Genomic DNA, 21,198 nt, shown 5'->3' with positions numbered 1-21,198 from the left:
TGTCGCTGTGTTCGAAAAAATAGTCTTAAAGGTTAAAATGCCCGCTATGACGGATATACTTGTATGCAACATATTTATAGGTGGATTGTAGGTAAAAAGGGGCGCTGAGTTCGATAACAATAGTCTTGCGAGTGTCAGGGTGCCACCACCCTCCTACGCATTGTAAACCGGGCACCTGAATTAAAGGCTTCAAAAGTCGCTTGATGACTTAGGCCTAAGGTGGTGCCTTGGGTATTAGCCTAGCTGATTATTATTATTAAAGTTGTCCGCCAAAGTGCTTGTCGATAAATAAGTCCAGTTTATGACGTTTATGGGAATATAATTACAGATCTTGTCCTAGGGAAATAGAATAAACATTCGAATGCTACTGATTTATAGGTTGTTTCTAAGTGAAAGAGGTGCAGTGAGTTCGAAGTGTCTCGCCAGTGTCAGGGTGGGCAGTGTGCCTCCAGAGGGCGGTAAACGATGCCAATGAGTAATAAACACAGTTCAAAACGTGTAAAGTTTAATAACAATCGTACAAGCTTATTTATTAACATTAAAAATGAATTAAAGAGCAAAATGACGTCACGTTTTAAAAAAATTAACGTAAACAATATCTAAACGTACACAATGTTGGCGAAAGAGCTAGGCAGTTCTCAATATTCCAAATAGGTGAAATTTCACTTTCCAATTTTGTTTATAAATATTATTTCCGCTTTGTTACTTTACTTCTATTGTTATAAACAAAAAGACGAAAAATCCACCCAAAAACCATTCGGTTAAAAATTGCAAGGTCCTTTAAACAAAAACGTCACGTCCTATATTACTCTAGGCCATAAAAGTAGTGAAATCAAATAACGGGAAAGATCTGTAATTATATTCCCATAAACGTCATAAACTGGACTTATTTATCGACAAGTGATGTGCTCTGAAGTAATATGCTAGACCTTGTGCGTCCTAAGTGTTTTACTGAGTTAAAATCCTTTGTACAACCATAAAAGAAAGAGAATGGCTAATATTAGAATCGCAGTGTATCAAATATATTGTTTAGATCGAAATACATTATCTACTTTGTTTAAATTTACTCTTTTACCTTAAAACCATAATTAAATAAAAATTTGTTGACTGCAGTAATTACGTCACTGCAGTCAACAACTTGTCTGCTTTCAGTAATTTGCCAGTTTCAGTAGTCGCACCGCCACCTATCGATAAAGTACAGAAATGTTCGAATACCACTAGTACGGACAGTTTCAGTAATTTTATCGAGTGTTTTTATTTTGCGAGAACGAAAGAAAACTTTAAAGTCAAGAGGTTGAAATGGTCCCGTGATTAGGTAATGCTGCCATCTACATCGTTTTTAGGAACTAAATTTTGATATTTATGCTTGCCTTTCGTCCGCTATGTTGTAAATTTTATGATTTGTTCACTCTTTATACATTCTTAAGAAAACGTTTTATCTTATATTGACCTATTTCTTTAATTAACTTGGTAAATTATTTAAGTGATATTGTATCAGTAGAATCGTTACAGCTAAGCTAGGAAATGGCTGTACAAAGGATTTTAACTTAGTAAAATACTTAGGACGCGCAAGGTATAGCATATTACTTCAGAGCACATCACTTGTCGATAAATAAGTCCAGTTTATGACGTTTATGGGAATATGATTACAGATCTTGCCCGTTATTTGATTTCACTACTTTTATGGCCTAAAGTAATATAGGACGTGACGTTTTTGTTTAAAAGGACTTTGCGATTTTTAACCGAATGGTTTTAGGGTGGATTTGAATATACTTATCACGATAAAGGGCTTAGAACAAGATGTTATAGATAAAATTGGTCTTACCCAATATGGTGCTAGGACTAAGGTGATAACAGTATGGATCAGTTCACAAACTAGACAGGTGTTATAAATGTAATCCATCAAGGATTTTATGGCTTAACCAGCTCAAAGCGAAATATATACAGGCAGGCCCCTCTCTACCATTGGGCTAGTTAGGGCTAAGCGCTAGGGCGCCGCGCCCGGCAGGGGCGCCGTCTAGCCCTTAATTTTTTTTTATTTGAATTCTAGAGTATTCGATAAAAGACCGTAGACGGCAGGCTCTCACCACCAATCCTAAAGTCTACGTCACTGTTAAAATTTCCTAACATCAAATCTGGTACAGTGGCACATTATAATCTTATAACTTACGCTGCTAGCGCCCCCAGGCCACGGGAATTTCTAGCCTTTGTAAACGCACGCCCAAATATTTCTCCTCTCAAGCTACAATTACATCAATACCGCAAGTATATTACGTCGCTGTATTTTTCAAAAACCGGATAATGTATTTATTTATATCTTATCACTAATTTGTTACATAGATTTGTGGGGTGTTATTGTTATTTTAATCATCCAGAAGTTTAATTATATCAGAATAATCAGAATTAAGAACTTACATCACTAGAGACATCGATACAATACCCACGCGATCTCAACTATCATTTGTCACGATAGTAATATTTATTAATAAAACCGGGTACGCGACGTAGATAGACTGCAGTCTATATATGCTATTTGTCTATCTTTTAGTATGTTTCATCTAATAGTTCTTTCTATAAAATATTTACGCTTGCCCAACTTGTTTGAGATGGGTCCCGCTATGTCACGAAAACGTAATTTTCTAGGGGAGTGGGGGCAGATTTTTTTGGCCTAGGGAAACACGTGTTAGCAGCCTCTAGTGGCTCGAGTAAGAGAGCTACATGTCGTATCTGATTGCCATAATATTAATTAAAAATAAGTCAGTCGGTTATTTAATTAGAATTTTACCACTTATAATAATGTGTTAATCTTAAAGATTTAACTTGATTATTTACATAAAAAATGTCATACACCATACAAAGAACGTCTACAACGAAATAAAAATAAAATACCCCGCTAAACCGCTTAGAAAATTCTTAAAAATTTCGTCAAAATTCACGGCGCTTTCTAAATTTTGTAGTAAAAGCCCCAATGACGTCGTTCGTGACGCGGCGGGTACTTGTTTTCGCTCACCCCATTTTCTAATCCCACTGCTGTGTGCGAAGTGGGGATTGGTCCACCCATTGCTGCACCTTCTGCTAGGTTGAATGGCTTGCGTCTAAGGTGCGACCATCAGTAGTAGGGTTCTGCTACCCATGCTGGATTTGTCACCTGTCCAGGCTTGGGGACGCTGGCGAAGGGCACTACGATGATAGGCCTACGGTGGTATGGTCTTTGTTACTAGGTACACCGGGCTATAAATTCTGACACACTGCCCGATTTTATAGAAAGAACTATTATTCGTCCATCCGGCACCCAGCCGCACCCTAACTTACCACGAAAAATTTAAATAAACACCGGTATTCTGCGCTTAAGGTAAGTTGAACGTCATCTTGACTAAGAGCTTTCATTGGGCGGAACGCTGACGACCCCCGCGTTTCACCCCTCTTGACTAAGAGACCTGATTAGCGAGATCAGATAGCGTTCGAGTGACGTAAATCGCAACTTCCGTCATGTTTTCCATAGACTCTCAACAGTACTCAAAAGTTTGAAATTTATTTAGTCTTTGCTATTTTCCCCATTATTTCCCAAAATGCCTAGTGCTGGAGCTGTTGCTGTTGTAGCTGCTGTTGCGGAATTAGGCTTAGCTTATAATGAAATTTAAGGTGGCAGCGACGAAATACTTTCGAACTGCCGAGTAGAGAGTTTTTAGCGCAATATCGGATGTCGAAAGACGATGTACATAACTTGTGCGATATATTAAGGCTTCATTTAGAATTGGACAAGCAGTATGTAGGCGCGTTCGTGATAACTGTAGAACAGGAAGTCCTAGCTGCTCTGATGTTTTATGGCTCTGGTTCGTTTCAACGAGTAGTAGCAAGTAGCTACGAAAATGGGATGAGCCAACCATTTGTCAGTAGGGCAATAGGAAGAGTATCTGAAGTCATTATAGCTAAAATGCCGAACATTTTGTGCATTTCCCACACAACCAGAGTACGCTGAAGAAGCCAAGGTACGTGCAAATGATTTTATTGAACATATAATACACAAATTTCAAGGTTTCCTTTTCAGAGGTAATTCTTGAGTAGGTGCGTGTTACCACACGGTCTTGGAGCCTTGGACTGTACACATGTCAATATAAAAGCACCAAAGGAAAATGCTGTTGAGTACCTTGACCGCAAGAACAATTATTCCATCAATATACAAATTGTCTGCGATAATCATCTGAAAATTACCAACCTTGTTGCTGGCTGGCCAGGCTGCATCCATGACTCATTTATTTGGCGTTCAGTGATTTCGTGCATAATAGAATGCCTGTGGGATATCTGCTTGGTGATAATGGGTATGGCTTGCAACCCTGTGTTATGACTCCATTTCTAAACCCTAACACTCCAAAAGAGGTTGAATTTACAAACGCCACAAGCGAGGTATTACATAACATTCACCCAAATAGTTCCCAAACATTTATGTCAGTTTTTCAAAGGGAGGAACGTCATTGAACGGTTGAATGGTGTCCTGAAATCCAGATTTAGGTGCCCAGATGAGAGCGGAGGTTATCTGTGCTATGAGCCTGAAAAAGCCTGCCGTATCATTACAGCCTGCTGCTATTTACATAATTATTACATAAGCAACAACGTTCAACATCCAGTCGTACCTGGTAAAAAAACACAATCGATATCAAAGACAATTAAGTTAAATAAATTTATCCGCCTGTAGCCGATGTCAATGCTGATGTTCGAAGGATTGCAACTGCACATGTAATGCCACGAGAATTGGTTGAAAGAGCAGAAGAAGGCAATCACTACCTGAATCAGGGGAGACTACTTAGACAGCAACTGGTGGAATTGTGCATTACAAGACCAAGGGTAACTTACCGCCTTTCAAAGTCCAATCCATTTGAGTTATTTCATTCCCACACCACCCCGGAGGTAGAAATAATGACGCCTTTTTGATAACGGGGTATCCCATCCCACCAATTGCGTGAAGTGACACAATTGGGTTCAGGCCTAAGTCCCCGGGCGTTTATAACCAGAAAAATGTTTATGGAGTAGGTTGCTGAGGAGGCTGCACCGGAACACCAGTAATTGAGGCAACTACTTGACAGAAGGCATCTGTCTTTCTAGAGTCATTTTCAAGAAAAATCTTGAAATCTTCACCTCTTTCCGTGGAGCAGTCAGCCAGTGTTTTGAGGTGCGCATTAGTTTCCTCCAACTGCTGTGAAATGCGAGCAAGTTGAGGTGAATCCTGGCTCGAGTTGGGGGCCAGCGTAGCAGGCGAATCCTTGATATCGCCAACATCTCTACAAATCTGCTTCTCAGCTTCCACGAAATCGTCCATCGCACTACCCAGCATTTGTTTTAGGGTACGTTTCTTTGACTCTGGAAGTAGGAAAGGGTTAAGCTTCAAGCGGAAGTTTCCCTACCTACAACTGATGAAGGCCAAGCAGCCAGAAACCGATTTGAGGAAAGTGTTCTCAAATCAGTCTTCTAGTGGATATCAATATCGTTTCATCTCAGCAGGTAATTCTCTTGAACAAATGGCAATAGATATTTGTTACTAATGGATTTTAACTTACCAGTGGATGCTGCTACTTTGTTGGTTGAAATCATTTCTCCATCGTGCTCAAGGACAGCAGATGCACAGGAGCTCAGATCACTTCCTTCCCCTTGTTCATTCAAAGTCGTGTCAGCAGAATGAACTACCTCACTGGACCCGGATTGGCAACTTATGTCATTGGCCACCGCATTAAACAAATCCAGGAAGTTGGTGACTGCATAACCAGTACTGTCCCTGGATAAAGATGTTTTGTCAATTAAGTACTGTACATTCGAAGTGCAGAGAAAAACTTCAACTTGAATACGTACTGAGTTGCGAAATCCCCAAACTGTGCAGAGACGATGGTACTCCTGTGGAAGACATTCAAATATTACAAGGTGTTTCGATCTTTTGGAGAAAGATATTACTAGTCATTGCTGTGCGTTATTCATTGAAATAATGGGTTTTGGGGGGTATGTGTTAAATAATGTTTCTATATTAATTTATCGCATGTTTATTATTTTCTTTCATTTATTCGCTTTAATTTTTGCTTGTATTTTGATTCTGGAATATTGTGCATGTACTCTGCTTTTTTGACATCTGTTATGTTTTTGGTTGGTTTTTTCAATGACTTAACGTATTGTTTTTAACATATCGTTTAATTTTGGCACTCATTGTTACATTTTGGCCTACCTAAGTAGTTAGCTTTTTCATTGGAACTATGTATTGCTAAGCACGAATTGCATGTTGGTAACCTATTGTTAATTAGTATATTTGGTATTTTTATTGTCGTACTCAGTGCCGTAACTAGGCAGGTGCGACAGGTGCGGCCGCACAGGGCCCACGACCGAGATGGGGGCCTATAAATTGACTTCCTGTGATTTATATATAATGGGGGGAATCACGTCCTTGCACAGGGCCCATGAAAGGCTAGTTACGGCACTGGTCGTACTCGTTACTTCCTGAAGGAACTGGTGTCGCTTGGGGAAGAGCGGAATCGATACTCCCTGGTATCCCTTTGTACGTGGCCTTAGCTACAAAAGGGCTAATGCGCTCCTCCGTTGGAGTCAATTTAGGCACATCGGATGAAGATCCTCCACAAGTTTTCTGCAACGTCACGGCCACTTTAGCAGCTTTGGTTATGAATTCTTTTTTAAGGGTGCTCCATTTCCTCCTAATTTCTTCGGGCTGTCTGCTGTTATGACCAACTTCATTAACACAGTTGGTGATGGTATCCCATAATTCAGATTGAGCGGATGACAGAGCCCCTCCTTTATGGTTTCCTAATGCAGCAAACCTATCACCCTCCATCTTCGATAAAAGTACTTCAATTTCTTCATTACTGTATGTTTTATTTCTTGTCTTAGGCGGCATAGCAAATAGAAATAAAAAATAAATTTTTAATATCACAGCTCGAACTAAATCAGAAAAACTATTAAAAGAAGAAATTTGTATGTCATACCTGCTTTATACGTTTACAAAATATAATACCATAAATAGAAAGAAGAACCATGGTTTCATTTTAAAAATTGTGTATTTCATGCTGTTTTAGTTGTATTTCTATGATGTCATTGGATTTAATTAATGGCAATTGGATGAATATTAGCACCATTATTGAATGTAAATTCTAAATCCTGCTGCAACACGTGAAATTTCTAGTTTCCATATTTACGTAACAGGGGGGTCGAAATAAATTTTTACAAGTTTTTGGTGTATAGCGGGGGAGGGGGGGGCTCACACCTGGCGCGCAATTTGAAAATTCAGAAAATAACAGATGATGTGCATAGATGGCAGTCAAATTACATTTGGAGGTCACGCTGTAGATGGCAGTCAAATCACGTTTGGAGGTCACCCTGTAGATGGCAGTCATATCAAGGTCAAATTACGTTTGGAGGTCACGCTGTAGATGGCAGTATTTGTTTTTGGGTTTTTTTCTCCAAATAGATGGCACTTTATTATGAGCTTTGAGTTATGCTCAAATAGATGGCAATGAAATATTTCTTCCGGCAACCGCGTAACATGTGACTTTGACTCACTCTGATCCCGCTAATCAGGTCTCTTAGTCCAGAGGGGTGAAACGCGGGGGTCGTCAGCGTGCCGCCCAATGAAAGCTCTTAAACAAGATGACGTTCAACTTACCTTAAGCGCAGAATACGGGTGAATAATGCTCAGTGTTTAACTGATTATCTCAGAAACATTTCCTCGGGGGAAAGTTACTAGGCTCAGGGTGGTTTTAACCCGACAAACGTGTGTGTGATGTCCATTGGCAAGCTCTGAACGCTCGGGAGGTAGACATTAACCCCGGAGAGATGCCTGAAAGAAACCCATATAATGCTTATTCAAACTCAATACATAATTAAGTTCGTTTTCAATCTTTGTACCTGGAATATATTTTTAACGATGTATTAAAATATAACTACCAAAAGAAGAAACATACAGATAAGGAACGTCGCAGATATAGCCCCTCAAAAAAAGATAGATACCAAAGGGCAATAATTAAGATACATAAGATACATTCTTTGCAAACAGATACGGAAAAAGAGGTATGTGTAAGAGTTTTTTTATTTATCTGTGTTCACCTGAAAATAAGTAGTATCTTTTACCCACAATTGTATCTTGTACCTAAAAAAAGTACCTAAAAACGTAGCTCTGAACTTGTTGCTAGATTATAAAAAGAAAAAAACCATTTGAAAATCGTACACCCCATTTATATAAAAAATCAATTTGGAAGATGAAAATTTTGAGTTAGAATATGTTACTAGGCATAAATTATCTTAATTTTTACATTAATATATTTAAGTTCAACTATTTAAAATCTTTACGTGATACAATGTGAAGCTAACCTTTGTGTATTTCAATAATAATTTTATGATAAAAAAATAGTGATGTAAGAAATAAAAGTGATAGCCAATTTTGAAATTTGAACATAAATATTGTTTCTAGACCAATCCACATTCCGAAAAACAATACAATACGGGAACAAAAAAAAAATTAAGGAAAGGGTCACTGTTGCTGGTTCCTAAGGAAAGACCAGTTTATTTTTATAGACAATAGGGGTCATTAATTCTGGATACTAGTTTTAAAAAATTCCTTATTTTTAATATACCATGCTTCAAGGTCCTGTCTCTCGGAAATATTACTTCTTGGCGATTTCCTTGAAGATGTTTTATTACAGCGTCTATTGGTTTGTTTTCTAGTTGCCTTTAACATTTTTTAGGTATCTTGTGCATAAAATTGCCCAAAGGAGGGGAACGAACCGATTCACGACATTTATGGCCAGTATTTCGGTGGGTTATTGATTTCCTTAATCGCAAACTAAAACAGGACATTTTCGGTACCTTAGATTAAACACATCGAAGATTGGCTTACATTAAAGCTAGAGTATTTTTTTAAACTATCCCCAGTAGCTATTGTCGCCTGCCCGACCGCGCTGATTTTCGGTTGGGCCGACTGTCTGACGGCGACTATTTCGTGGCCAAAATACAGTTGGGAAACTACACTTTTGACTAGTACTATGTCCGCCTGAATTACAGCCAGAGAAACTATTTTTACCGCAAAGAAATTACTTTCCGACTAACAATGGGTAGGTATTACGCCTCAATATTGCAATGATACCCGACTCCATTTCGGAATCATACCCGACCCGGTTTTGGATACACACCCGACACCATAACGGATTAATATCCGACCCCGATAAAGATTCTTTCCCGACCAAATAAGGGATTCATACCCGACTCCGATTAGGATCCTTACCCGACTACGTTTCAGATTCTTGCCCGACCCCGTTAATCTTTGGAATATTAAGATGTCTCTAGACGTATAATTCTGGAATTAACCTATAAAACGTATTATATTAATACATCCCGAATTTAAATAGTGCAATATTTCTTAAAAATATATTTATTGAGAAATAGTTTATAAAAGTTATAAAACTATATATTGATCATCAAGTTCGGTTTAGAATTTTTTTTAATACTGTTAAGATTTCCAACATTTCTCCCAGTTTTCAAATCAATAGGAACTTACAATTTCAATTTTGCTTGAATTATATTTCCCAACAAATTAAACTTAGTAAAGTTTCATTTATTAACTAAAAATTTAAAGCAGCAAATGTATAAAAACTCACCTAACTAATATAATCCCTTCTCAAAATTCTTAAAAGTGGCTATTTTAGCAATAGGTCCAAAAACCATAAAAATATTTGTAGAAGGAAAGTAAGGGCGAGGCTCCGAACCCGGGTTCGGGATCCGGGATTTAAGGGGTGAAATAGGGGTAAAATCGTCGAAAAGTCAATGTATTTAGGGTATTTCTCGCGACGATTTGTTTTTTCGTATGTCAACATATTGTGTTCAGACCAACTTGTTTATTTATCTCCGCTTATCTCGAAAAGTACACTTGAACGTATATCTTATCACGTTTTATCGTACGGAATAAGTGGAAATTATGTAAAAAGTCATAACCTGGACGGCACGCGTTAATTTAAAACACGGAGTGTTTTGACGTCATGGAATATTCGTTGTTAAAATGACCTTGAATGGAAATATTTTTTACACTTCAATTTAATATCATTGTAGTACTTAAATACGCTTGGCACGAATATTTCTTAAAACGAATATTTTAAATATGAGAAACGTATCGTTCTCAAGTATTGTAATTGTACACGTGATTCCGTATGAGGACCGGGTAAATTCCTATATACGTAACGCGATACACTTCAAAATGCGTATACGTGGAATGGAATTAATTTTAAACCCCATTTTAATAAATAAGATATCGAAGATAAATAATTTCAGAGTATAAAAAGGGAAAACCGTATAATAGTAAGACCATATTTAGAAAGTTCACCATCTGAATTGTATTGGAAGTGACTCCGAGGAACCTTAAAATGTAAGTAGGAATACTCAGTGATAATTCTTAACTTGTCTTAATGTATTTATTTTATAGGAATTGTTCATTTCCTGTGTCTGGTGATAAAGGGTTAATCTTTTATGCAGATGAAACCATCTACTGCGGTCTATTAGATTTAACAAAGGGCATCAAACTAACAGAAGTGGAACTGCAAGAGCTATGGACAAAGAAAGATGCTATTGGAGCTTATTTCAATAACGAAGCTGAAACTTCATGGGTTTTCACAAGTTCTGAAACCAAACGGTTTTCGGTTCATAGATTTGCCGAACAAAAGGTTTTAGATGTTAGACAAATGTACCATGGTTATGGGGTAAACTATGGAAAACTGTTACCGACTAAAGAGGGGGTAGCTTTCGCTTAATCTTCTTGGTTGAATTTCCTCGACCAGTACGAGTCTATTCAGAAGTGTTTAAGCAAATCAAGGAAATAAAGGAGGTGATGACTAACGTTGTAATTATACAATTACACGAAGCTCTTAAGAAAGCGTGCAATGGCTGTCAAATTGATCATCCATCTCAACTCCAGCATGATTGTATCATGACCGATTATTCTAAGCGTGTAGATTTGCATTTTTATGAAATAATTATGTTGGTATATTGTGAAAATATTATTGAAATGTTTACTATTCGCTGTAAATTGTCGAAAGAAATTTTAAATAATATAATGTAACTAATAATATGCAATGCTAAAAACTTGTTAAACAACTAATAAAATTGATTGCACTAATGTTCCGATTCTCATTAACCATTATGGATTTAAGCTTACAACATCCAATGAATGGGCTTGTAGCCGGGTCAACCCAATGCGGAAAGTCATTCCTGGTGGGACGGTTGATTCAACATAAGAAGACCTGCATATCCCCTCCTCCGGAGAGGATAATATGGTATTATACCGAGTATCAGCCGAAACTATTTCAATCAATATTAGAACACACACCTTCAGTCGAGTTTCACGAAGGGTTACTCGATGTTAATATATTAAACCCGCAAAATAGGAATTTAGTTATATTAGACGATTTATTATGCGAGATATCTAATAATAAAGATGTAACTAATTTATTTATTCGTGGATCTCTTCACAGAAACACCTCCGTACTAATTTTAATGCAAAACCTTTATTTCCCCGGAAAAGAAATAAGAACTTTAAATTTAAATGCTCATTATCTCGCGAGGCAGATATCTCCAACCAATAGCAACTACGTTATTGATGCGTTTCAACAAGCTACGTCACGGAAGTTTGGGTATTTATTAGTTGACTTGAAACCTCACACTCGAGATCAGTATTTACTTCGAACAGGTTTAATACCGGGTGAAGAATCAGCGGTCTTTATTCCAAAATGAAGTGTATTATAGAAGGGAATTTCTCTAGGGTTAATCGAGAGTGGATTGTTAAAGAATTAGCTTACGTAGTATTAGAAACTGAAGAATCGGAAGTGTTTACTTTAAAATCTCCATGCCCTTTCAAAGAGCTTTCAAACGAAGATAAAAGAAAATGCAGATGGATATCTCATAACATTTGTCATCTTCGATGGGATGACGGCGAACGTCCTTACAAAACGAGACGTGACATTTGCAATCAGATAGCGGAAAAAGCGACTTCGTTTTTCACCAAAGGTTTAGAAAAAGCTGCAGTATTATCGACACTCCTCGGTGTTCCAGTAATTAACATCGAAGATACCGTTTGTGCTAAATTATCAGAACTAGAAGACGTTGAATTAAACTGCCCTTTTCATTCCGAAACTGTTCATTGCGCTTTAAGAAAGGCTAAGAAAATCTCTAAATGGATGTCTCAAAACGAGTAAAGGAAAACCTAGACTTTCTACGTTTCCTGACATCCTGTAATCTAAATCAAAGAAAGACAGCTATTAAATACGCTAGCAAGGAAGCTATATTGGCTCTCCTTGAATGTTGTATAAATGTATTACACGGAACAATTGAACTGTCAGAAAGTCATCGTAAGCGGTTAAAGAAACATAGCGCGGTTATACGAAACGTGTCGAAGAAGAACCCTATATCAAAACGACGAAAGATACTGGTCCAAAAGGGTGGTTTTCTGCCATTTTTATTAGCGCCACTGCTATCTTTCGTTAGCTCAGTCGCCGGAAGTGCAATAAGTGAGCTATAAACCGATGATGGCTCGAAAAATGCTTCTATAGTACCTGAAGATGTAATGGAGAGATGAAGAAACACCTGTACTTCAAAAAGAGAAGACACTCGATGATGAAATGAAATCTATTCTAGATAATCCAGATTATACGAATCAGAGAAATTAGCATTATACAATCAAACTCTCCAACGACGGTTAACTTACGTACGTAAAGAGCAAATCACTCCCAATATTGAAAACTCTGGACGGCCTAAAACCTGGTTCGCGCAAATATCTTATTCTCTACCTGCAACTTATGTTAGTGATGCAATTTCATTATACCGAGGGACTACAGAAGATCCGAGATATATTAGATGGGCTAACTCAGGAGAGCTTTCTATTCGAGGGCAGGTGATTGGAGGATCTAATATAATCGATCTCTTGTATGATGCTGTGAGAAAAACGCCTGGAACAGCGATTGATCCTATAGGAATTAGAGTTTTACGAGGGTATTCCTAAGTCAAATATTTCAAAACGTTTAATTAAAAATCCTGTAAGATTGACACTGTTAAAAACATTTGCTGTATTTCATACACCACCAAGTAGTTCAGTGTTATCATCTTCACCTAGTCCTCTAAGACCTTGGTTGCATACTAAATAAAATATATTAACCTGATAATTTTATTATCATTTCATAGTATAAGCCTACAATGGAAGGTTGTACAGAAACGGTCTCTTTAGGACTTTTAGCCTATTTATCACAATCATTTTCAAAATCACCGAAAATTATCACAGCTGTAATAATTATCATAGTTAATATAATATTAGAAGTATCTAATTTCCTTTTTTGGCGTTACATGCCATTACATAAAAATATTACCCGATATGGAGAAAGAACTTGAGAAAATCTATAGTAATCCCGCAGACCCAGGGTCATTCGCTGGAGTTCGAACTCTCTGTAATTCAGCTCGACATAAAGGTTTAAAGGTTTCATTGGAAAAAGTAAAACAATTTCTAATAAAGCAGGATACATATACGCTGCATAAACCTGCTAGAAGACGATTCAAACGAAATCGAACTATTGTTTATGGAATTGACGAACAATGGCAAGCGGACTTGGCAGATTTTCAGAAGCTGCCTAAATATAATTTAGGATCTCGCTACGTTTTATGTATTATTGACATATTTAGCAAATACGCTATGGCTGTAGCGGTTAAAAATAAGAAAGGTGTAACAATTTTAGAAGCGTTACGTAACGTTTTTTGAAAAAGGTCGTCAACCGAAAAGAATTCAAAGTGATCATGGAAACGAATTTGTCTGTCAAGAAGTGCAGAGTTAATTACAGCGAAGAGGTATTAACTTTTTCGCTACTCGATCAGAAATGAAAGCGTCCATTATTGAAAGATTCATTAGAAGTTTTAAATCTCGTGTATATCGCTATTTAACGCAGAATAACACCCTTAAATATGTCGACGTTTTAGATGATATTATAAACGCTTATAACAATAGTTATCACAGATCAATTAAATGGAAACCCGCGGAAGTTACTCTAGATAACTCTGCTAAAATATGGAAAAATCTTTACGGTTCGGTAAATTTTTCTCCTCCGTTAACATACGCGTTTGAAATTGGAGATATTTGTAGAATAAGTAGAAATTTATCAATTTTCGATAAGAAACATAACCCGAATTTTACTTCAGAATTGTTTAAAATAGCTGAGAGACTACCACGTGACCCACCTGAATATAAGCTGATGGATTTAAATTCTAACCCCCTTTTAGGAGTATTCTATCGAGAGGAGGTTCAGATTGTTGTTCGAGATTTAAAAGACCGTTACTTCATAATCGAAAAAGTAATAAAAAAGAGGAAAAAATCGGACGGCCGCGTAGAACTGTATGCAAAGTGGCAAGATTACGACCCTACATTTAATTCTTGGATACAAGAAGTGGATTTAAAATGAGTTTTTACGTAACGCTACCTTCAGATTCCTTGTCATTATATTACCAAGATAATAGCGTTGGTAAATTTCGAACGTATTTAGCTGAACCGTTAAGATTTGAGGAACAGAACGAAGTTGGGTTAGCGGAAATAAGCTATCCTCGGACATGGCATAACGTTCGAAAACCTAATCTATTGGTTATTAAAGACCCTCTCGAATATGATAAAATGACTGATAACCCTCTAGTTAAAGACCCTCTCGAATATGATAAAATAATTGAAGTTCCCGCGGGTTTTTATAAAACTCCGGAAGAACTATTACATCTTATGAACGTTCACAACCAAGAATAACAAGTTACATTCACTTATTTAAATTATTCTAATCGAATTAATCGATCTATCAATTTTACTAGGTTTTAAGGATAGAAGAGATAATGATTTAACCATTTTAAATTCAATGATAACCCCCTACCCAGTTGATATGAACGCTGGGTTACATTCCTTATTCGTTTATTCTGATCTGGTTGAAAATAGCGTTGTTGGGGATAGTTTAGCACCTCTATTAAGAATTATAAGCGTCGAAGATAAAGCTGAGTCTAATGGGAAAACAGCTACGAAAATATTTTCACAACCTCATTACCTACCAGTCGTGTGTAATAATATTAAGACTTTAGAGATTAATATTACAGATGATTTAGGTGAGCCAATACAGTTCCATAGTGGGAAAGCTCACGTTGTATTACATTTTAAACCCCGAAAATGTGGACTTCACTTTAAACCTTTAACCATTCAGGACACACCCTCATTCTAGCTTAAGAGAGCGAACAGTTAACATCATGAGGTCTGAATATTCACCTTCAAGAACTGATTATGAAAGTTACTATTTAAACCAGGTTGGTTTCGGTGGAATACCCGTATATAGGGGTTTAGCTGTGCAAAGAGGACATGGTCTAGGAAATATATTATCGTCAGCGTTGAGATTCGCGGTACCTTTACTGAAGAAAGGCGCTTCTTACTTGGGGAAAAAACTTTTAAGTACCGGAGCGAAAGTAGCGGCCGATGTTGTTAGCGGAGTCCCAATTAAAACAGCGCTTAAATCGCATTCTATTAACGCTGGAAGGCAAACTGTAGCTTCAGCAGCTGATGAAGCTATGAGACTAACATCTTCAGCTACGGATCATATTAAAAGAATGACAGGTTCCGGAAATAAAAGGAAATGAACTCAGTCTAAAAGCGGCATTTCAACAACAAGCAGGATAGCGAAAGGTCGGTTCCCTAAACGTTCCGATATATTCTTATAATGGCCCTTTTACACCCGCACTCGGTTGAATGTATAAATTCCGAGCTAGATTTGTTTCAAGTACCAATGACACAATCTTCGATTATTGGTGGTGAATGGGTTGAGTATAATCCAATATCAAATATAGTTGATAACGCATCAATTACATTTTCTATCAACGGTAACTCTGAAACGTATATAGACCTTTCACAAACTTTGTTGCACGTTCGAATTAAGGTAACTAAAGATAATGGTCAACTACCGCAACCTGCGGTTCCAGGTGTTGCGGGTGGGGCAGCCGGAACTCCAGCCGACAATATCGCCCCCGAGAATTTGTTTCTTCATTCGCTTTTTAGCGACGTTCACGTATTTCTGAATGAAAGATCAGTAACACCTTCCAGTCAAAATTACGCTTATAAAAGTATGATACAAACTCTATTAACGTTCGGAGAATCTGCGAAAAAAAGTTAACGAGTTCACTTTTCTATCGGGATACACCTGGAAAGTTCGATTCATTTTTCGATAACGATGGTTTCTCTAAACGAGCGAGTTTAGCGCAAAAAGGGGCGATTGACTTGTTAGGCGTAGTCCATACTGATTATGTCAACAACCACGTTTTTTATTAAATATGGTTGATTTGAAATTTAAATTCGATAAAAATAGAGCAGATTTTTGCGTTCACTCCGACGTAAAATGTAAAGTGGAGATTTTATCAGCTTCCCTTTATCTGAGGAAAGTTAAAGTGATACCGGAACTATCGCTCGCTCAAGCCAAGGCGTTACAATATGGAACCGCTAAATATCCTGTAACTCGTTCGGAGTGCACCTCATTTTCTATACCCGCTGGTCTTATGACTAGTGTGCAAGATCATTTATTTACCGGACAAGCACCCAAGAAAGTTGTTATCGGGTTTGTGGAACAAAAAGCGTTTCTAGGAGATTTAAAAAATCACCTTACAACTTTCAACATTTCGATTTATCAAGCATTGGATTGTACATTGACGGTAGCAGCGTCCCTCATAAGGCGTTATCTCTAAACTTTGAGGTAAATCAATATATTCAAGCGTATTGCAATCTTTTCGTTCAAACTAATCAGTGGAACGTAGATGAAGGGAATCAGATAAGTCGGGAAGATTACCCTAACAGAAATTGTTTATTCACGTACAATTTAACCTCGGATCTTAATAACAACGCTAATCACTTGCATCTTGTAAAAAACAGCAACCTGAGATTAGAATTAAAATTTGCAAAACCGTTACCGGAGACGATTTCCATTCTAGTTTACGCTGAGTTTCAAAATTTGATTCAAATTGATAAAACCGAACCGTGATTTTCGATTACAGTAATTAATGGATTCGCTACAGATAACTAAAATTCTTGAAAAAGATTTTAGTACTAAAAGTATATTTCGAGGCGTGTTCGCGGCTGACAAGCTACCTAAATATGTAAAAATATTCCCTTCTCTATTTATTGTAAATACCGATACGAGTGCTGAACCTGGAGAACACTGGGTTCTAATATATTTTTCTAAACATAAAAATAGTGAATTCATGGATTCCTTTGGAAACCCGCCAGATTATTTTAAATTTAATGACTTTATTGAACGAAACAGTAAAACTGTTACTACTAATATATATTTTGCTATTAACAGGTGTAAAGGAATAGAAATGTATAACATTGTGTCTAGGTTTAAGAAAGATAAAAATGTAAACGATAAAATGATTAAAGAGTTTATGTGCAAAATGTATTCAATAAAATAATTTTAACAATTTATAGCAATAGCAGTTTTTTATATATACATAAATACAAGCATTCAATATCTTTATGACCGTGCGCTAAGGTACGAACCCCGCAGGGTAGAATATATCTCTTATCATCATTTGGTGATAAACCAAGTTTTCTAGTATTTAAAGTAAATACCTCATGCTTGAAACTAGCTATACGCATCATCTCCGCTGACCTGGTTTCTTGATTAAAAAGACAACGTTCATAGTCTTCGTCGCCGATGACGTTTCTAATAACGTTCATGGCAACGCCCTTGCAAACCTTTTTATGGTTTAAAATTGACTCTAAAGATTCCCCAATCGCAACTCCTTTTCTATCTCTTCAGCGGTCTTAGATGAAGTCCTACAAAGCTTTGAATTAACTGTGAATTTGTCTCTTCTTTAAAATAGCCGAGAGCTTTTTTATTCTGATTAGAATGAAGGAAATGCGAAGGTGGATAATCAGAGAAGTCAAAGCGGTTTTTATGACCTTCAAAGTCTTTATAAACATCATCCGTCTTAATGTTGTACGTTAAAGTGTCTGTAAATATTTTATATATTAGTACTATTTAAATAAAAAATTCATATTAAATTAAATTACCAGTGTCTGTAAATAATAGTGATGCTTTGTTCCCGTACGTATTTTTAAGGAATCCATAATGGAACCGATACATGAGCTCCTTGGATAAATCTAGAATGGTGAATCCGGTAAATATAGGCTGGTTAAGAACAATTTTAGCTCTCTTCTTATGAGCGCCGGCTAACTCTTCATTAAAGATGGTAAAGTGTTCAAACTGCGGGGAACTTGTAACTTTTAACATTCTTTCTGGTTTATGAATCAACTCGAAATTTATATGCGTCCGTAGATTTTTTTCTAAAGAATTAAATGAAGTAAGGGAAAAAACAGCAATAAATAATTTAAATTGATTTACCCGAAAACAGAGTTAACCATAAGTTTCCAGAAATTCTTTTCAAATGAGCTCTTGGATAATTTCCTCTGTTCAGTGTTGAATCTAACATATTTTTCCAACCATTTTCCGTTATTGGGAATACTCAGAATATTTTCACAGAGTGCTTGCAAATCATTATCATGAACCCACTGGAAGTCGCCTAGTGGTAGTGGTTCACACATAACAGCACCGTACAAATTATTCGCATCTTCAATTAAGTTAAATTAAGTTAATTAAAATAATTAAAATTAAAATAATTAAAATTAAAAAAATTACCTAAATAGCATATGCTCTCTTTAGACGAATCATATGTGTCGGGCATATATTTGTTATTCGCTTCAGAATAACGAGTTGAGATCATTGAAACACCGCCTCGAATACCTAAAAAATTCAATGTAAATACAATAATATTTAAAATATCAAAAAAGCGTTACCCTTTTCAATAAATAAGTGTTGATCTATATCAAGTACGTGATCGAGGCGAACATCGGTCATCTTCAAAGCTGCTTGCCAGGCTAAACCTGGTGCGGTGTAAGCGTGAGCGGGATCTAATTTATAATGAGTTATAGATAATGTTCTAAAATTTTCAAAAACGTCGGCTAAGAGCAACGCATCGCTTTTCACATAGAGGTCGGTGTATTCCCCATACGAAAACCGAGGTTAAGAGAATTGAAATATTTATACTATAGTAATTTTACTAAATGTTTGAATATTAAACGCTGTTCAAACATTTTGGGCGTGTAAATAATCAGATACTAAAATATTTTGATTTTTCAATGAACTGAAAAACGCTTCTCTAGGTGGCAGCATCGTCTCGTCAAATTTCTTTTCATCATCCATATACTCGTACGGGTAGACCCTCTTCCGCAGAAGCAGTTGAACTTCATCTTTTTCAAAATAGTTCTTCACAATCTGAAATTTACTGGCTCCTTCCAAAACGAGATTAGATACTAGAGCATCGAGGCTATCACTTAGAAATCGATAAGAGTCTAAAAACCGAAATCTCCCTAAAAATCAATAAAATTAAAGTTAAGGTTAAATTCATAATTAAATATATTTTACCTAGTTTCAGCGAAATATAATTTTCACTAGTGGAAGGAATACAGTCAAGTGTCTGTTCCTTAAAATGACCAATCTCCTGACATATAAGATGTAAATCGTATCTATGAAGATTTATTATTATTAGGTTTATTTCCTGGTTAATTAACTTAATAAATTCACCTGCTAAGGTTATGAACGTAAATAGGGATAAATTCTGGAACTTTCTTTTGAAGATTACAGAGGTTATGCGCTGGCCCCCTATATTTATCGTGAAATGACAATGATCTCGAACAGCGGGCATATTTCCCTGATTTAGCTGTTTCTGACAAATGTAGCAATGCGTAGCAGCTTGAAACTGTCCCTCCTCCTCCGGGGTAATAATCATTGGTACATTGGTCTCAATGAGTTCCATCAACTCCGTCTCTAATTCCAGAATAGACTCTAGAAATCTTCGAGTTGCATCTTGTCCTCGATAGCAGTCGGTTCGAACAGGTACACCTATAAGTATCCTATTGTAATATATCTAAAAAGAAATTTTGCCGAATAACTTACCGTTAGGTCCAACAAGCACCCACGAATACGCGCAACTGATATGCATGTGTACTTTGCTTGTATTTATATCAGGATCTAGATCACATCCTTGAACTCTCGGTAGGATTGCTTCAAAATCGGCGTAAAATACATACTACACCTAATAATTTCATTTTATTAAGAGTTAAATTAAATAATTTTTATTTTAACTTTTTCCGTCCTCTCATATTTATCAAAATAAACCGTGTTCTTCTTGGTAGGGAAAACTGTTTTTTGGATGCCGTGGGTGGCGCATTCTTCGATATGTGCATCACGCCGCTGTTCCGCGTTGTTTCCACTGAATCGGTGAAGACACATTATTTAACAGAAAATAATTAGTAGATTGCAAACTAATATATTGGAAACTAAATTACCTGCAGTAATAACTTGTGCTTCTGTTTTTTTAGATGCTGTAAAAGTTTTCCTAGGTCTCGTATAAGACAGTAATGTCTATTCCTATCATCAATATCTTTAGTTTCATCGGGGATGTATAGCAAATCAACCTCCCTTTCCTTACCACACTTGTTAGCGCTTACGTAAAGAGGGAATATATCTCCCGAGAAGCCAAACAAAGATATTGATAAATTATCCATTAATTAAAATTTTTTAAGTTCTGTAGCATTTAATTTGAAAGGAAAAGATATATCACTGGTATCAAGTTCATTTTCATAAGGTCTATATTTGGAAACACTAATATTAAGAATCGCGTGACATCGAGATAGTTTTTCAGGTAGTTCCATATACGATGACCCCCGCAACGGTTGGTAAGATGCTACATTTAATTCTACATACAGAGTACGATCAATTACCCAACCCGATCCTATCAAAAATATAATGTTTTAGTTCAAAATATAACTTATAAATTTTAGTACATACCTGTCGCTTCAAAGTTTTCCCCTGCTGACTGTATTGTTTCAATGCAGTCATTCAGCTGGTTTTCAATGACGTCGAGCGTAAATGTTGTTTGCATAGCGCTCCGGAAATAGGGTCGTACTTCCGCTCTTTGTTCCACACCTCCTAAAGGTCTCATATAAACAGATCTTACGAGTAAGAACCATTTTATTCCGCGTTTACTGGCAAGTCTTTCCATTAGAAATTTACGGAAAGCAGCTCGGTAACGTCCAATAAACATCCCTGCATCAATATCATAGTC

This window comes from Leiobunum rupestre, chromosome 3 (genome assembly GCF_980474605.1).
Source record: "Leiobunum rupestre chromosome 3, qqLeiRupe1.1.hap1, whole genome shotgun sequence".
Classification (NCBI taxonomy): domain Eukaryota; kingdom Metazoa; phylum Arthropoda; class Arachnida; order Opiliones; family Sclerosomatidae; genus Leiobunum; species Leiobunum rupestre.
The sequence above is the reverse complement of the archived record's forward strand: the minus strand, read 5'-3'. Positions refer to the sequence as shown.